Here is a 19,221-nt window from a genome sequence, read left to right on the forward strand (position 1 = left end):
GTGTGTGTATTATTTCACACCTGGGTGATCTGAGTCCATTTTAATCTCCCCAATACCTCACCTTCACTCCCTCATCTACCACATGATTTAACCAGTTGAACAAAAATCCTGGGCTGTTGAATTTTTCTTACATGAAGCCACAGCTTTGGTGCCAGGAGGCAGTGACAGGATTTCTGCATTAGTTTCACTTGCTGCCTAACAAATTACCATCAATTTAGTGCTTAAAGAACACTCATTTATTAGTTCATGGTTCTGTAGGTCAGGAGCCAGACAGGCTTGACTGCGTTCTCTGTGAAGGGTCTCACGTGGTCATAGTCAAAGTGGCCGCTAGGCTGGGTTCTCCTCTGGAGGGTCTGGAAAAGGATACTACTCGGCTTATTCAGGTTGTGGGCAGAATTCAGTTCTGTGTGGTGGTAAGACTGAGGTCCTCCTTTTCTCGCTGGCTGTCAGGCGAGGATTACTCTCAGTTCCCAATGACCTCTCTCTTGGTCCTTTCTTGTGGCCTCCTCTATCTTCAGACAAGAAGTATCATGTGAACATCTACACACGTCGCTCCATGGGCCCCAGTATCACGGTGCTGCATCCAAAGTCAGGAGAGGTGGAACTTGATCTCAGCCTTTCTTTCCAAAATACCGAAGCCACAGAGTCTGCTACGCTCTCTCGAGAAGTCCCCAGAGCCACCCACTGCAGTCCCCTGGAAAAGGGTGCAACTAACCAGCTCAAGCAGCCAGCCTCCTTCCCACCCAGATGAAGGCAGCCACTTTTTTTGTTTGTTTGTTTAAGCCATCAAATTCAATATTTACAAGAACAATATCATACTTGGTTCTAAAATTATTGGCCACATAAAGAACAGTTGACTTCTCATAATAAGAAAGAGGTTTGTGTCTTACTGGTAAAACACAGAACAATTAATACACTGTTTTAAAGATTTAAATAAACCACTTACTGCAGGCTCCTTTTCCTTCCTGCTAGGGAACAGACTGAAAGCCAATTTTGGCAGGGCTCAGGGCCCTCCACACAACCTGGCAAGGCCTCTCCCCAGTGGCAGCTCTGTAACTGTAAACCTGACCTGAGGTCATCCTTTATCACTCTAGCCAAACAGAGCCAGAGGGCAGGCCCAGCGACTGCAGATGAAACCAGTTTATAGCGAGCACTCCCTTGCCGCCTTTGGAAGAGATAAATGCTGACTCTGCTCTGAAAGTTCCCAACTGTCAAGTTTGCTCCTGCAGAGGCTGCAGGTGAAGGGCACCGGAGGCATCGCCTGCACTGGGGTTTTGCTCTGCACGTTGCGGCCCCCGCCTCTTGTGCTCTGCCAGGGTACAGCTTATGGCTGCAGAGCTTTTTGTATCTCCCCCAGCACAGAAGCTGGTTGCTGGGCCATAATGAAAACAAGTCAACAAAATGGTACAGAAATGCCCATTCTGCTCTGCATTTTGGGAAGCACATTGCTCTGGGCCCTGGCTGGAGGAGCCAGCACAGCCAAGCCGGAAGATGACAGGTGTGGAAGATGGCATGGTGACTCCAGGTGGCAGTGAGGAGCCCTACGAGTCTGCTGTCTTGGCGGCTCTGGTGCCAACAGATACAGAGAGTATAGCAGACATTCACAAAGAGGACCTGCCGATTCCAGAAAGCACAGTCCATGCCCAAGAAAGAAGCCAGAGCATTACAACCCAAATGCGGTGACCAGTCACCCCACGGAAAAGTAGGTGTAGAGACACAAACAGCAATTGAGAAAGATGGCTTGGGACTGTGACCCTTAGTTGGGATCTTATTAACTTTTGAATTCATTGATGGGATTGGCTCATCATTGTTGAGCAAAATAAATGTTGGTAAGGTGCTCATACGAAAGAGAATTGTGTCATTCTGCCAATATGTCTAAAAGAGAGTTTTCAAATTCTCTTGTCCCTGTGGGAGAAGCATGTGGGAGAAGACCCATGAAGTGCTTGAGTACCCCATTCAAAATCCATGAAGAGCACTCCATGAATCCTTCTGCTTGCTGACAGTAACTAAAGGAAACATAATTCATGAGACTTGTTCCTCTAAGTATTTGTCTTTTGAAAAGTGTTTTATTTTATTTATTTATTTATTTTTTTATCCTTACCCAAGGACATTTTTCCATTTTTTTGTTCAGACAAAGTGGGAGGGAGAGAGAGGAACAGAGAGAGAGAGAGAAACATCGATGTGAAAGGGACACATCGAGTGGCTGCCACCCGCACAACCAACCAGGGCCTGGGACAAATTACAACCTAGGTACACGCCCTTAGCAGGAATCAAACCCGGGTCTCTCTGGACCACAGGCCGACGCTCTAATCGCTGAGCCAAACTGGCCAGGGCTGAAAAGTGTTTTAAATATAAATTTTTAAAAGACAAACGGTATAGACAATGGGGCAAACTGTGTAAACTGACTTGTAACTAACACAGAAAGCATAATCCAATCAATTGGAAGCTGCAATCTTCTCTTTGTTCTAACCATTGTTATTGTTAAAACATAAAGGAACCTGGAGATATTTGTCAATGGAGTCCTTGGGTCTAGTGCTCTGTTGGTAAGTGGCATAAGCATTCTGCAAATGTCTAATCAGTTTAAATGTACACATTCCAGTCTAGTTTCACCTATTTTTAAAACCTGATTTGGTCTGAATAATCAAGTAGAAAACCTAATTTTGAATAACATGTAATGAGCAATTGATTTTCACTGGTCTAGGTAAATCATTAAAATATGTTGTTGTTTTGCCCGGCCAGTACGGCTCAGTGATTGCATGTCGACCCATGCACCAAGAGGTCACCAGTTTGATTCCTGGTCAGGGCATATGCCCAGGTTGTGGGCCTGATCCCCAGTGGGGGGCATGCAGGAGATGGCCAAGTGATGTTCTCTCTCACTGATGTTTCCATCTCTCTCTCCCTCTTCCTTCCTCTCTCTGTAAAATCAATAAAGAAAAAATATTTAAAATATGTTTTTATTGATTTCATATAAAAGAAGGGAGAGAAGAAAGAGATAGAAACATTAGGCCCGGCCTGTGTGGCTCAGTGGATTGAGTGACATCCCCTGGATAAAGAGGTCCACTTTTGATTCCTGGTCAGGGAGCATGCCTGGGTTGCAGGCTTGATCCCAAGAGGGGTGTGCAATCAATGTTTTCCTCCTCATCAATGTTTCTTTCCTTTTTAAATATATATTTATTGATTTTTTAGAGAGAGAGAGGAAGGGAGAGAGATTATGTAAGAGAAAAGCATCGATTGGCGGTCTCCTGCATAACCCCCACTGGGGATCAAGCCCACAACCCGGACATGTGCCCTGACCGGGAATCAAACCCAGACCTCTCATTCCAGGGGATGTCACTCAATCCACCGAGCTACACAGGCTGGTCTCAATGTTTCTATTTATTTCGTCCTCTCCCTTCTTCTCTCTGAAATCAATAAAAACATATTTTTTAAAAAAATCTGTTGAGAAGAATTATATTATTTCATTCTAATCTCTTGTAGTGCTTTGAATGAATACAAATGATATGTAGATTTCAAAGTCACATGATTTACAGTTGCATCTCCCCAAAGCAAGAAAAATGAATAAATATATTGTACTGTGTGTGTGTGTGTATATATATGCACATAATATATGTATTTTACATTTTAGTAACAACAAAATGTAAAATATTTCTTTGAATATTTTTCTACCTCTATTGAAATCTAAAGATCTTTTACTCTTCCATGAGCTTAGTTTACTTAAATAAATATGAATTTTGTTTTTTTTCAATAGAATGTTCGGTAGTAAGGAAAAATAAAACCTACTCAAGTTAGCTTATAGAAAAAAAATGATTTTAACAATGAATCAAACAGATGAACTTATGGGCACCCACATATAAGAAATTAAGTACAAGATGAAGTATAACATGTTACAGAGTGACAGGAACTGGTCATTGTCATTCACATTTGCATTGGTTTTAAGTGTCTGCACTTCTTTGTAGAGACTTTTTTCTGCATATAACACCCTTAGTATCTGCTGTCCATAACTGTGGTTTCTACATGATCCTGGCTTCTCAAAGTCCTGATTCTGTACCTAATTTTCAGTAACTCTAGATCTCCAGTGTCCAACAATATCTACCTTTCATAGACTCAGAAGCTTGTTTTTGTATGAAGTCAAGAACATTTAATTGGCAGCTTACTACTGCTATTTCCGTTAGCTGAGGCCCAACATTTAAGCTAGGGATAAAGTTATTCCTTTATTCCTAAGAAAGAAAACACAAGTTAGACCTTTATCAATTTCCTTCAATATGGAGACTATTGAGAATCTTCAGACCTGTACCCGAGGGAAAGTAAGTATATGGTACTAATTTTATTAAATCAAATTCTGTCAATATTTATTGAAAATTAGCATTGAGTTGACTAGTTTCGTTCCAGTTGATTAGTCTTGTGTAGTATAGTGTTCAAAAGATTCTAAGACTTCATCTGGATTCAGTAGTCAAGGGTTCCATGTTAGTGATGCAGCCTATTGGTATAGAAGTGTGAGAAAGAGACTTGAATGCTACAGTTGCCATCATATAAGGCAAAGAACAAGTAACAGAAGAATGTCAACCCTTAATAATAACATTTTTCAATTTTTAGTGTACTAAAAATCATTTTGTGAGCTCATAAAATGTTAAGATTGCTGATATCTACTCTGGAGATTATTATTTAGCAGGTTTAGGACTAGGTTCCGTAATCAGCATTTTCCCCCCCAAGCACCCACATAAGTCTGATGAAAGCAAACTTCTTTTTAACAAACTTTCTATTCTCCCTAGAGCTCTGAAAATGCCAGTCAACTAGATAGTTAAATGAAATGATATAATATCAGAAATAGTGAAAATGTAAGGGGTGAGTCCAACATCCAATCTATTATATAAATTCTTGCTATAAACAAACAAAAATAAATCCAATAAATATATTTTTTTACAGATAAGTAGTCAGACTCTTTATGAAACCTCAGGCATAGAGTCTCTTCGATGTTTTTTATTATCTTTGATGATTTTAGGGGACAAGTGAATTTATCTAAGGATATCACAAACTAGACCTACTTTTGTTTTTTAGGATGAGCCCAAGTCACTGTAATCATTTTTTTCTCACAAGTAGTCCTTCCTTATTCAATTTTCCAAGTAACCTCTTTTGTTAAGTATGTTCACAGGATTTAAGTCACTTTTCTATCTGAGTTGTTCAGAATGTTAGCTAATGACATTCATAGCAATTTTTGCCCAGGCTTAAACATGGTGCTCCCTGTTATTTGAGGAGTGATGAGTGCAGTCTGACCTCTTTCATCATCTAGTCACTTTATATCCATTAATGTAAGAGTTCAGTAAAGTCCTGGAGAGATCGTATTATAGCATATTAGGTAAATACATAAGAGTTGGGTTTGAATTCTGGCTCTGTTACTTAGATGTCTGGAACTGTGTAAGATTGTTACATATGAATGGATGGTAAAGAACTTCTGAGGGAATGCATTTAATTTACAGGGTTGGGGGAAAGTAGGCTTACAGTTGTTTTTATGGGAAATGATACAGTAATTAATAATCATACAAGAATAAAATCTGCTTTATGTACTCACAACTGTAAACATACTTTTGCCATATCTTTTTTTTTTTTTCATAATGCTCAGAATAGTAATAGAAAATCTATTAATACCACTCTTGAATGAAAAGTTCAATTTTTATATTTTAAGAAATTTTCAGTGGAAGGAAATTGAAGAAACGAACAATTAAGACATGTAATTCTCACTGCCAAGTTATTACCTGTTCAGGGAGTCAGATCTCATGACCAGATCCTTCTCATGACCAAATGAACTACTTACAATCAGCACTGTGGGTGTGATATTTTCTAGAGCCAATAATCTCTCGACCAAAATGTCCTGTTTGCTTGGATCATATCAACAAACTGGCAGATCTAGCCAGTCACTGCCTCTGCCTGCCAGCATGCCCCTGGCAGTCGAAGGCCTGAGCTCCATGCCAAGCGACCCAGTGATTCTTACTCCATCCCACAGACTCTTTCTTCCGTCATCTCCTCTGAAGTATCTAATTATGTCCTCATCCTTGTGACGGAAACTGCTATTTGCCTGTCCTTGACTGATGCTCATCTTCTTCCTCACCAATCTAAACCAGAGTTTGTTGTGAATGGAATGTGCCTGGCAAAGAGAACGCCTTTTCTAGTCCCCTGTACAAATAGGGTAGCCTGTCCCTAAGTCCTGGCCAGTGGGTTCCAACAGTAGACTTTATTCATGAAACTTGGGTACTCAAAAGAAGGGGCTGAAGTAAACTGGCATATGTCATTTTGTTTTCCTCTTTCTAACTGCCAGTAAAGCAAATGGAATGGTGAGAAACCTAGAAAAAATCTTCAAAGCGTGGGATTGCTTTGAGGGTGGAAGCCTAAGGCTGGCGAAGCACATGTATGGAAGCGAGCTGGAATCAATTACATCACTGAGTTGTCCTGAAAGCCCAACTATATACAGTGCCTTACTTGAGAGAAATATGATTCTCTATCTTATTTTAAGCATTATCTTATTGTTTCTGTTACTCCTAGACTAACACATTGATACATCACTCTGAGAGGTGACTCAGATAGAAATGGTTCTGATTAGGAGTTCATAGAATCCTGTAATTCCCCAATGGCACCATGTCTGTTTTATAAGCTTATTTATTTACTTATATATAATAACTACTAGAGTTATTAGGAAAGAAGGATTACTGGTTATCTTAGTTGCCACAAACTTGGAGGAAATCAAATCCTAAGCCACATGTTCCATACTTGCCTATGAAAAGTAGTAGTGAATAATTAAGAGCTATAACATGTTTGAGAATGCAATAAATAAGCATGTATAGTAAAATACTTTCTATAAAATTTCTAATTTGTGAAATAGTCACATTTGTTAAATTTTGTCAGGGTAAAAAGCCTTATCTTTTTTGTGGTATTATTGGGACTTTGGGTGAGACAGTAATTTGTAGTTCAGAGCTGCCCTATGCATTGCAGGAGGCTTAACCCTTCTGGATTCCACCTGTTAAAACATTATTGTACCCACATTCACGTGAGAGTCAAAAATGCATCCTGACTGCTCAGGACCCACCCTTCTGGCCCTCCTCCTCTCATCTCTTTCTTCCTTACCTTCCCTATTGCAAACCACTAGATTAGGTAGAATCTCAGGCAATCCTGCCTTGAGAACATATGTCATTTATTCCTCTATTTCACCTTTTCCACATTTGAATTTCTATTTATCTCTATTGATTAAAAACATGGAAGTCAAGTAACCTTCATTTTTTTTCTAATGTAATCTTGTCCATTCAGCCATCCCTCCTCTCTTGATTTCTATGAAATATATTAGAAGATGGAAGTAAGCATACATTTTAAGAAGTACATATTAGTGAAATAGTTAAGACTCTATCTGTTGAATTTCAGTCTAAGTCTACTACTAACTTGCACAATCCTCTTAGAATGTTTATTCATCAGTGAAGTATGGTTAACAATATCTTAAATTTGTACTGCATTGTAGTGTTATTAAAATTATATGGATTAGCCCTGGCCTGTTTGGCTCAGCGGTTAGAGCGTCGGCCTGCGGTCCTGAGAGACCCGGGTTCAGTGTCTGCTAAAGGCACGTACCTCAGTTGCAGTTTGTCCCCGGCCCTGGTCGGTCGTGCGGGTGGCAGCCACTCGATGTGTTCCTTTCACATCGATGTTTCTCTCTCTCTCTCTCTCTGTTCCCTCTCTCCCTCCCACTCTACCTGAACAAAAAAATGGGAAAATGTCCTCGGGTGAGGATTAAAAAAAAAGTATGTATATGGATTAATGTTTGAATAATAATTTTACATGGAACACTGGGGTAGCAATTTTTCCTGGACATTTACAAAATTTTAAATGTCTACATATTCATATATTTATGAATATATTTCTTGAGGCTCAAAGAATCAGATCATTAGTTTCAGGTTAATTATATTAGACATGCTGTCATAAGAAAATATGAATATTTGGTCTCTTATTTATATTTGTAGTTACATTTATATTTAGAGTGACTATAGATGAATTACAGCTACTTCTCATGTGACTGACAGCCCCTTTATAATGATACTACTGAAGGAAGTGTGGTATGGATTTTACTTTCAAAAAAAGGAAAAATAGCCCTGGCCAGTTTGGCTCAGCGGTTAGAGCGTCGGCCTGCGGTCCGGAGAGACCCGGGTTCGGATCCCGCTAAGGGCGCGTACCTCGGTTGCAGTTTGTCCCCGGCCCTGGTTGGTCGTGCGGGTGGCAGCCACTCGATGTGTCTCTTCACGTCGATGTTTCTCTCTCTCTCTCTGTTCCTCTCTCTCCCTCCCACTCTATCTGTATAAAAAAATAAAATAAAAAAAAATAAATGAAATTAATAACAACCATAAACACACACACACAAAAAAAAAAGAAACAAAAAAAGGAAAAATATATATTTGACAAAGATTTAAATAGCATATACTCTGTGCCACTCTGTTTATTAGGATTAAGTAATTTAATACACATAACAAATTTATGACAGATACTATTACTTATTAAAGGTTGTATGGCTATTTGGTGCTGGAATTCAGAATGCAATTCAGGTAGTCTGACTGAGGAGTTCATATTGTCAATCGTTAACAATACAAAGAATGTATATATTGTATTTAAAACTAACTTTGATAAAATGATTATTCTAATTTGAATTTTTAAAAGGCACTTTGAGCTATAAAAATGAAATATTTTTTTAGTTTTGACACCCGGTAGATATTTAATCATAATTATATTCTTTACTTTCTCAAAAAAAAAAAATTTCTGCATTAAAAACATCTAATGGAAGCTCCAATTTGTGAATGCTTTATTTGTTTTATTTATTTTTTTCTTGCTATTTGTGGCAATAATAGGAGTGCACATTTTAATGTATGTATACTAGGAAAATATTAATCAACTATATGGTGTCAGTATGTTTTTAAATAGAAAGTATGAAATTCTACTTAATCTTTCTCTAATGACTCATGACACAAAAATGGGGGGAAACCCAAAAATAATATTAAATTGTAAAAATATTCTAATATTTAAAATAATACATTTTCCCATGTTTTTATATAACACACATTTAAATGAAGTGCACTGTGTAAAAAAAAATGTTCTCATAGAGTAATGTCATTAATACATTTGATAGCTTCAGTGTTAAAATATGGACAATTTGATGCTACCAGAAGGTATTATTTTTCTCATTCTTTATAATAATTTACTTTTAGAATATAAGTTGAAGGCATGGAATATCTTTTCTTTGTTTAAGCCAGTTATAATATATATAATGTTAATATTAGCATGTCATGTTATACTGAATATTTTTCTTTACTATCAATATACAGTATGACTAGCTTCCAACTTCTAGAATTAAATTTTCAAGGACTATATAATTTTAACTAGTTTTATTTTGGTAATTTTAAAATTTTAAATGAAGGTATGAAATGAAAGTTCCACCTAGTTTTCAATGCCATTTCAGATGTCAAGTTTAGAAAATTAGCACGCCGTTTTCTTTTTCAAACAATTTTATCCATTTCTTCTTCCCTTATATGGTGCCTGAACCACATCTGATAACGAGAATAATACAAGACAGATGAATAATTTTACAAAAGACTTTAAAATGAAAAACTAATTGTTTGAACGTGAAAACTAAGTTTCAAATAATGACTTAAAATACCATCTTTATGCATAGAGCAGAAATGAAAATATACTTACCGGTGCTGTATCACATCATTTCAAACTATTTCCTACCTAAAGAACTGTTACATTTCTAAAAGACATTTAGCTTATTTCTCATGATGGTAAATATACGTCATGATTATAAAGTATTAATGAATGATGCCAGTTAGAGAAGCAAATTTCTCTAGCTCTTTTGTTGCATTTTATTTTATTTTGTTCTGATAAAGCTCTACTTTTTATTAAATTTATTGGGGTGACATTGGTTAATATGGTTTTATAGGTTTCAAGCACACATTTCTATGGCATGTGATCTGCATATTACGTTGTGTGCCCACCGCCCGAAGTAAACTCTTCTTTCGTCACCAGGTATTTAACCCCCTTTACCCTTTACTACCCCTCAACCCTTTCCCTCTGGTAACCACCATACTCTTGCCTGTGTCTGTGAGTTTTTGTTTGTTTGTTTTTTTGGTTTGATCATTTGTTGCTTTCAGATTTATATTTCACATATTAAAAATGTTCTTGCAATAATCTTAGCTTACTTTCTGAAAAAATTCTGTCATGAACAGATCTATATTTTTCTTCTAAAACTCTCATATGTTGTAAATTTTAAAGAAGGAGCCTGTAAATAGTTATAATGTTATGCCTGTGAATTAGGGGCTATGTAAAGGAAAAATAAGTCTGAAATGATAATTTGTTGCTGAACTTAAAATTTCTACATTTCCAAATTTATGTCCTACAGTTACATGCTTTGCATGTGGTAGTACATTTTGGTGATGTCTGAATATATAATAACTTGTATGGTACTGGAACAGAACAGACACTAGTTTTTAAAAATACACACAAAAAAGGAACAACGATATGGTACAGACTTAGAAATTATTAGCCCTGGAATATCACTTTTAATTTAGTAATTAACAGAGTTCTTCACACATGTTCTTTGCTCTCTGGGCCATTCTTCTTTTGTATATCCAGTGACTTACTCCCTTGCCTCCTTCAAATATCCTCACATACCACCTTTAAAGTGACCATTATTTGACCACCTGATTTAAAACTGCACAAACACCCTGGCCAGTTTGGCTCAGCGGTTGGAGCATCGGGCTGTGGTCCAGAGAGACCCAGGTTCAGTTCCCGCTAAGGGCACGTACCTTGGTTGCAGTTTGTCCCCGGCCCTGGTTGGTCGTGCGGGTGGCAGCCACTCGATGGGTCCCTTTCACGTCAATGTTTCTCTCTCACTCTCTCTTCCTCTCCCTCCCTCCCACTCTATCTGAACAAAAAGTGGAAAATTGTCCTCAGGTGAGGATAAAAAAAAAAACCTGCACAAACTCTCCCTATGATCCTGTTCTACTTAATTTTTAGGCATTGTAGATTTTGTAAATAAGATTAATTGGGACACAAGCATGCCTATTTGTTTATGTATTATTTGTGGTTACTTTGCTCCTATAGCAACAAATGTATATAGTTATGAAAGAGATAATATGGTCAACAAAGGCTGAAATATTTACTATTTGGCTGTTCAAAGTAAAATTTTTGCTGGTCCATGGAATAAGTAATTAACTTATTATAATTGTCGATCTCACCTCACTAAATTATAAAATCTACAGAGCAGAGATTTTCTCTGGTTTTATTTTTTAAATCTTTATCATTTTTTATATTCTCAATGCCTATAATAGCACCTGACATAGTAGACACTTAGTAAACATTGATGTATAATGGGTGAATAAACAAAACAAAAAAGAATTAAATGTTGATCATTTTCTCTATGTCTGCTCTCTTCCCTAGTTAATTCTTAAATTTTTTTAGTTTTGCATTTCATAAAATATAGCAGCCATATATAAATTTAAAAGATAGAAATAAAACAGTATATAAAATTATTTTCAACAAGCATAACTTGTGCTAAATTTACTATAATAAAATAATAAATTACCAAATTATTTATAACATGGCTTTTTAATTATTATAAATACATTATGTATTTTTATTTTTCCTTGAATAGGTATAATTCACTGGCTGAGAGAAAAGTAGAAAGAGCTTTATTCTTTGAAAGGAGAAGTGACAACAGATGTTGCTATTTTGCTTTTAATGTGAACAGAAATGAAAAATGAATGTGAAGGAAACTAAAAGGAAGAGGCTGCTTCCTTTTAATGTTCGTAATAGACAAGTAAAGTAATGTGAAGAATTGTCAGACTTGAACAAAAGATATTAGGACAATAGATTTAAAAAAGGTCCCACAAAATATAACATACAATTCCAACAGCCTTTAGATGTGACCATAGTTTAAAATGAATGCAAAAATATGTCAAGGAAATGCTGAGAACAATATGAGACAATATCAGTGAGGAAGAAAATAATGAAATACCTAAGAAATCTGAGAAGTGTGCAAGGTACTAGGAGTGCTTAAAGCTTATGTACATGAAATTGTCCAACATTTTCAGTCAGATAAACCTCAGATCAGCTGAGACTTGAAAAACGACATGGTCAGAAAAATGTATATTGTCATTTCTAAAGCCAAAGATGAAAAGGAAAAGAATTGTGCCCACTGATGGGAGAAGACAGTGTAATGGTCTACCGGTAAAAATGAGAAAAAAATAATAGTAATTCCACATTTACTGTGGCAGGTTGGGTCCCAGGTGCAAGGAAACATATTCTGAGGCACAGATTAGCTTGCAGGATGTTTATTTTGGGATGTTCTCTTGAGATTAGCATCTGTGGAAGGGAGCAAAATAAAGATTTGGGCAAAGGCAGAAGATGACATGCACTCCTAACAAAAAGGGCACCATTGGGGTGATCTGGAGCTAAGATGGACCATCAGAATTGCCCCAAGTTGGAAAGAGATAATCAGGCATTTTATTCCCATGTTGATTAGCCATTGAGTGAGGCTGCTACTGGCAGGAATAACACTGTGGGTTAAGGCAGATTTTTTCAGCATAGCAATCTGCAAATAGGAATTAAAGCCGAAACTGTCTTTTGGCAGCATTTACAAGTGTGTCAGTGAGGAGGGTAGTTCCTTCCTGAAGTGAGATCTGGGAAGAGCATCATAATGTCAACTACAGTCAACTTTTTTTAATAGGTTCTGGGATTCATTCCTCATGGATTCAGTGGCTTTCTCTTGCTGGGAGACTTTGAATATGAAGGTTAGTATGAGCCCTTTCTTTTGAAGCTGTTGTCAAGACCACAACATGGTCATCATCTCCATCTTCTGCTGGCTATTCTTAATTCCCCTTACCTTTTGGTGCCTTATTTTGTGTCATGACCCACCCCTCATCTCTGAGGGTCCTAAGACCTTGACTACCATGCCCTCCTCAGGCTGGGGTGCTGTACTATTTATTTTTAACTTTATCTTCATTATTGACACTATTTGTTCATCTCATCTATACCTTTTCTGATTTTGGTCTAGTAAATTTTTCTATCATTAAGAGTTGGATATTAATGTTTCAAACTCATACTGTTTATTTGCCTATTTTGCTCTCTAATTCTTTCTGTATCTGCTTTCTGTATTTCTGCGCTTTGCTTTTATGTGTATATTTTTAATAATTTTTTTTATATTTTCAAAATAATGAACACTTATCATGAATTTCTTTTGTCTCTAGTAGCATATTTTGCTTTAAAGCTTGTGTTGATAGAATTTAGTTATTTTCAGCTCTTTTATGGTTTCATCTTGCATGATATATCTTATTCCTTTCATCCTTATTTTCAGCCTGTTTGTTTCTTGATGGAGGTATTCTGGGTGGTGGCTTCACAGTTCCCCTCTTTCACTTATTTACTGATGTCACTCCACTGTCTTCTAACTTACATAGTTTCAAACTAGAAGTTTTCTGCATTTTTAAAATTGTTTCATTATGTGCAATGCCTCTTTAGCTCCCTTCAATCACTTGCTTGTAATTTTTGAATATGATATATCTAGGTGACTTCATTATTTTATTTTATTTTTTGCTGGGGAGGTATTTATCCTGCTTAGTTTTCTCTGAGATTCTTGGATGTGTAGTATGCTTTCTGTCATTAATTTTGAAAACTTCTCATACATTATGTCCTGAAATATTTCCTTTCTCTTTCTGGGATTCAACAATACACATATTACAATATTTGATGTTGCTGTATAGCTCCTGATGATCTTTATATACTTTTGTTCGTTCCTCCCTTTTTCTCACTGTGATGCGATATGAGTAAGTTTTGATGACTCATCTTCAAGTTCTTTGATTCATTTCTTGGATATGGTTTAGTCCACAGAAGTGCCTGTCAAAGACATTTTTTTCCCATATGTTTTCTATTTTCATGCTATTTTTATTTAATTCTTTAAGTTTACACCTTTTTCAATTTAGCACCATTTATATATTAAAGTTATTTTAAATTTTGTCAGATAGTTCAATGTCAATGTCATGCCTGTGTGTGGTTCTGATTATTGTTTTTTATCTTTCAAGTGACCTTTTTATCCTTGCCATTTATGTCTATTTGCTGATAAAAGCCAGACATCTTGTATACAACAATAGAGACTGAGGTAGTTTCATGCCTCAAAATGGGCACTCTTTTTCTTCGGGTGAGCCTTTCATGCAGGTGATTAAGTTTATATAATGAGTAGGGTTGAATTCTTCTTACTGTTGTCCACTTGCTTCCAGGAACTACGTGAGCAAGTATTTACATCTCTTCTCTCCTGACAGAAATCATCTTTTTTTGGGGGGTGGGGCAGTTTGTTGTTCTATAATCTTAGCTATGCAATGAGTTTGAAAGAAAAAGATTCTGATTCTGAAGTTAATTGTACTTTTTCATTATAAAGTGAGAGTGGCGTTCCTTTTTGTTATCTGACATCCAGGAGTAAATGCAATATAAACATAGCAATAGACACCCAATTTTATTGTCTTTGTAGCTACTGTTTCTCCTGTGCTATACTTTCATCTAAACATTTTGTACTGCATGGGAGTGAATGGGTTCTCTTCACAGTATACTATATTGACTCACTACCAGTGAAAGTTTTATAAATTGCACAGCTATTTTTTGTTAGGTCCTATCTGTACTTCATCTACCTCCAATGACAGGGTTCGCACTGTTGTCAAGGCAGAAATTGTTTAGATTTTAAAATTTAATCTTAAACTTGTTTCTTGACCATCCCTTTTTCAACATATCCAACTTGGGTTCCATGGGAAGGAGAATATACGTTAGCTAAGTGCAAAGGACATATATGGGGGGTTACTCTTGGAATCAACATTTTTGGAAAAGAAAAAAAGAAAGATATTTGGACATGGGGATGAGTTGAGCCCATGTATCCCAATGAAGGCTTCAGCTAATTCTACAGGGATTTCTGGAATTAAGATGGCCTATGGGGGTTGTTCTGAGTTGGGAGGAGAAACTTCATACTCCTGTGTGAAAAGCCATAGGATGGATCTTCCCAGTGACAGCTAGAAAAGTAGGTTTCTTCAGCTGAGGCTTATAGCCAAGACTTGTCAATTGGCAAAACTTTCTGTAGATGGGAGGATAACATCTCCATTTGAGAACAGAGATCTGAGTGACATATGACAGTATCCACTGTATTTACTTTTTATTCATTTTTTTCAAATAAAAACATCTTAAAATTAGTAGCCATAATTATTAAGAATTTGAATATTAAAATATTCATACATCTGGTTGCACAGATTCCATTCACTAAGTGAAAGAAAGAAAATTAAGCAAGCAATAAAAAAATACTATAGGGCTGCTCTGACTGGTTTGGCTCAGTAGTTAGAGCATCGGCCCAAGGACCAAAGAGTCACAGGTTTAACTCCAGGAAAGCGCACATATCTTGATTGCAGTTCAGTTTCTGGCCCCAGTTGGGGTCATGGGAAAAGCAACCAATCGATGTGTCTCTCTCACATCGATGTTTCTCTCTCTCTCTCTCTTTCTCTCTCTCCTCCACTCTATCTGAAAATAAATGGAAAAATATCCTCATGTGAGGATTGAAAACAAAATACTGTAGGGTGAACATCTATAATATCATTTGCTTGGCACCTTTCTCTTCTGAAAAGTGCTGCTGCCTCTTCCCACCTTAGAAATAGAAGCACCTATGTCAACATAACTTCACTGCTTGCTTCAGGAAGTCATTGCCGCAAAAGTAGCTGAGAAAACAGTTTGCTCATCTGAGCAAACAACTGTCGGATAACATTTTTCACACCCGAAGAAACAGCTCACTTATCATGACAACAGTTCCATCAAAACTAACCTCAAAATCCTCAACCTGCTTTGTCTACCGATTCTATACTATTGTATAAAAGAACTGTTCAACTTTAAAAAGACCTCCTCAAAAGACCCACTTTAAAACCCTTGAACTGAGACTTAATAATCTTATAAATTCCTTTCACTAACCTCCTCTGTTTGAGACACTAAAACAATGTCAAAGTAGTGTTCTCTGTTGTTGCAGCAAATTTAATAAATTTTTGTTAAGTTAGTCAATAGATTTTTCTGGTGGTCTGTGTTGAGGACTATAAATACCAATTCTGAAAATTACCCCACAGGCCTCCAAATACTTTCTTGCTGGCATGGTTTAAGATTCTCCCTTTAGAACCCGTGCCTTCCCTTAAGACTTTATAAGTATCCTTTCCAGGAATCTCTCTGACTACTAAAGCTATGCTCCACCTTTGGGTCATATCTAAGTTCTGATTTCTCATTTTCTAGATCAAGAATTATCAAGCTATTGCCTACAGGCTATAATTTTTCATTACGTCTATGACTTCTTCCCTGCTCCAACAACAGAGATGGATAATTGGAACTGAGACAGTACACTCCCATAGTTGAAAATATTTGCTATCTGATTCTTTAAAGAACACGATTACTGAGTTCTTATTTAGATCTAAATGCTGAGTTTATCTCCTGAGAATAAGAATCCCTCTTTTACAAATTATTTCATTATGTTTTCATGAATTAAAACTTATTATTGTTGGAAATGTGACTTTCAGTAGCAACACTATAGTTTTTGTAAGAGGAAGTTCATTAGACAGAGTAGGCATCTAAGAAATCTATAGAGATCTAAGAAGTCTGTCTTTCAAGATGGTTCCAAGGGCTGATAAGGTGAAAAACTGTTACCATTTTTGTATCATTATAAAATAGAGTTTCCCGTGGTCAACTTTTCAAACAGTATAAGGAGTTTCCTACTCTTGTCCTTGTTTGTCTTTTTTCTGTTTGTCTAGATTAGGAATTCCCAATTTACGGTCTGCTGGCCATACTTGTTTATTTATGAGTGCGGCTGAGAACTCCTTTATTTGGTTACTTCTATCTAACACTGGGTGTTTTATTACACTGTAATTGGCAATAGTTGGTCTTTAGCCAGGCTATGGAGATACATTTGGTTTTATAACATCGTTCCTATAAACCACTGAAGTTCTCTTAAGGTCTTATCAGTTTCATTGGACATCTGAGCCAAACACAGTTTTCTTCATTTTTTTTTTTAATCTTCAACCGAGGACATTTTTACGTTTTTTTGTTCAGATAGAGTGTGAGGAAGAGAGAAGAAGAGAGCGAGCGAGAGAGAAACATCGACGTGAAAGGGACACATCAAGTCATTGCCACCCGCACGACCCAACTAGGGCTGGGGACAAACTGCCACTGAGGTACATGCCCTTAGCGGGAACCAAACCCAGGTCTCTCTGGACCGCAGGCCAATGCTCTAACCACTGAGAAACTGGGCAGGGCTTCATGTTTTAATTCATATATGTATCTCTCTAACTGGCATACCTTTATCAAGAAAAAAATGGAAAATTAAATAACAATTTCAGAGATATTTTGACCTAAAAATGGTTGTTCAATTTAGAACACAAAAGAAATAACCTCCTATCAGGAAATCCTCTTTCTGATCTGTCTAAAGGAAAATTTCCTTGAAGTAACATAGGACATGCCCTTGTTTGTTTCCATACTTCAGAGATGAGTGATCTCTCACATTTTCATCTGTATGTTTTTATGTATTACTTTCCCATCTATTTTATTGACACTTGAATGGATTACTTGATTTGTAGGGTAATTGCCCTCTATAACTAGGCAACTTTTACATTATAAAATCCACAACTAACCAGCAATCTCTAACCCATTAGAATGTCATAGTCATATCTAAACTGAGAGGTTCCTGTCCCCATTCCCAAAAAACACCGGTAAAGCTTACATAGGAAATAGCCTTGTAATCAATCAACCATTTATGAAACTAGATCATGGATAAGGACCCTGGAACAGATGTTGAATATGCAGAAGCAGTATCTTTTATGGAATTTTATTGACTTTTTTATAGAATCTGTAGTGAATCTTTCCTATTTGCATCTATTTCTATAACCACTTGATGATCTATCTTTCTTATAAATGTAACTATCTAGCATTTGATTGCTTCTATTGAATAGCACAAAAACAGAAAATATTATTTAACAAAGCATAAAGGTATTTGGGCTCAAAAAGAGTACGGGGTGACCCACGATGACCATGGTAAATGGATTATATGGGAGAGAGCCAGTGTTTAGAAAACTAATTTGGAGGTTACTATAGTTATGAAACAAAAAATATAAAAAGTTAAATTAAATATTAAGAGAAAATAAGAATATGGATGAATTAGCAGAACTTGACAATTTATTAATTTTTAGATTCCTTATTGACAATATAGAAAACATCTAAGCAGTACCATGGACCTAAAGGTATCAGGTTCCATTCCTAGTCAGGGACTTGTACCTGGGTTGCAGGATCCATCCCCAGCCCTGGTCAGAGTTGTTGAGGAGGCAGCCAGTCTGTATGTCTCTCTCACATCAATGTTTCTCTCTCTCTCCCTTCTCATTTCTTCCCTCCCTTCCACTCTCTCTGTAGATAAATAAATAAATAAATAAATAAATAAATAAATAAATAAATAGTTAAATTGATTCTTCTTTCCATTGTAATTCAGAGCCCTGGGTTAACAGAGATTGTTTCATCTTCAAAACCATGTTTCTGGTGTAACTCACTTGGAAAGAGGGGCAGCAATCACCATTCTCATCATGAGGAGAAGACATGGAGAAGCAGCAACAGGAAGATATTATGGGTTAGCTGCCTGTGTCACACATCGTTTTTATTCACTCTGCATGGACTAGAATTTAGTCCCAGAAAATAATATAAAGTATTTTGGCGAGCAGATAGTAGTCACTTAGAAAGTTATTACTATTTCAATCCTGTAATTTTCCAACCATGCAAGACTATTAAAAATGAGGAAAGATATTTCTGCAAATTTTTAACCTCTGAAAAATAAAATTATATTTAAGGTTTTACGTTCCGTTGAGCATCTTACCTTAGTGTTTCATTAAGTTATGAGGAGGCTCTTTCAGCTGATGTTTTCACATAGTTGAAAGATAGATTTATGTTACTTAATTTTGTAAATTGCACTGAACTGCCATACCGTCATATACAGATCCGTTTATCTTGCTTACTTCTAGAACAGTGCTTTTCAACCATTTTCATCTCATGATATATATAAACTAATTACTAAAATTCTGTAGTACACCCAAAAAAATACATTATATTTTACCTATACAAAAACATAGGTATAATTTGGTTAATTCACATCGGATGACTATAGTTGTG

At 36.5% G+C, this 19,221-nt stretch overlaps 1 pseudogene; it reads left to right on the forward strand.

Annotated features, from left to right (window-relative positions):
• The first annotated feature begins 1,412 nt into the window (after window positions 1-1,412).
• Window positions 1,413-1,753, forward strand: LOC118621442 (annotated as a pseudogene).
• Window positions 1,754-19,221: the final 17,468 nt, after the last annotated feature.

The sequence above is a fragment of the Molossus molossus genome, unplaced genomic scaffold (genome assembly GCF_014108415.1).
Source record: "Molossus molossus isolate mMolMol1 unplaced genomic scaffold, mMolMol1.p scaffold_m16_p_8, whole genome shotgun sequence".
In the NCBI taxonomy this organism is placed as follows: domain Eukaryota; kingdom Metazoa; phylum Chordata; class Mammalia; order Chiroptera; family Molossidae; genus Molossus; species Molossus molossus.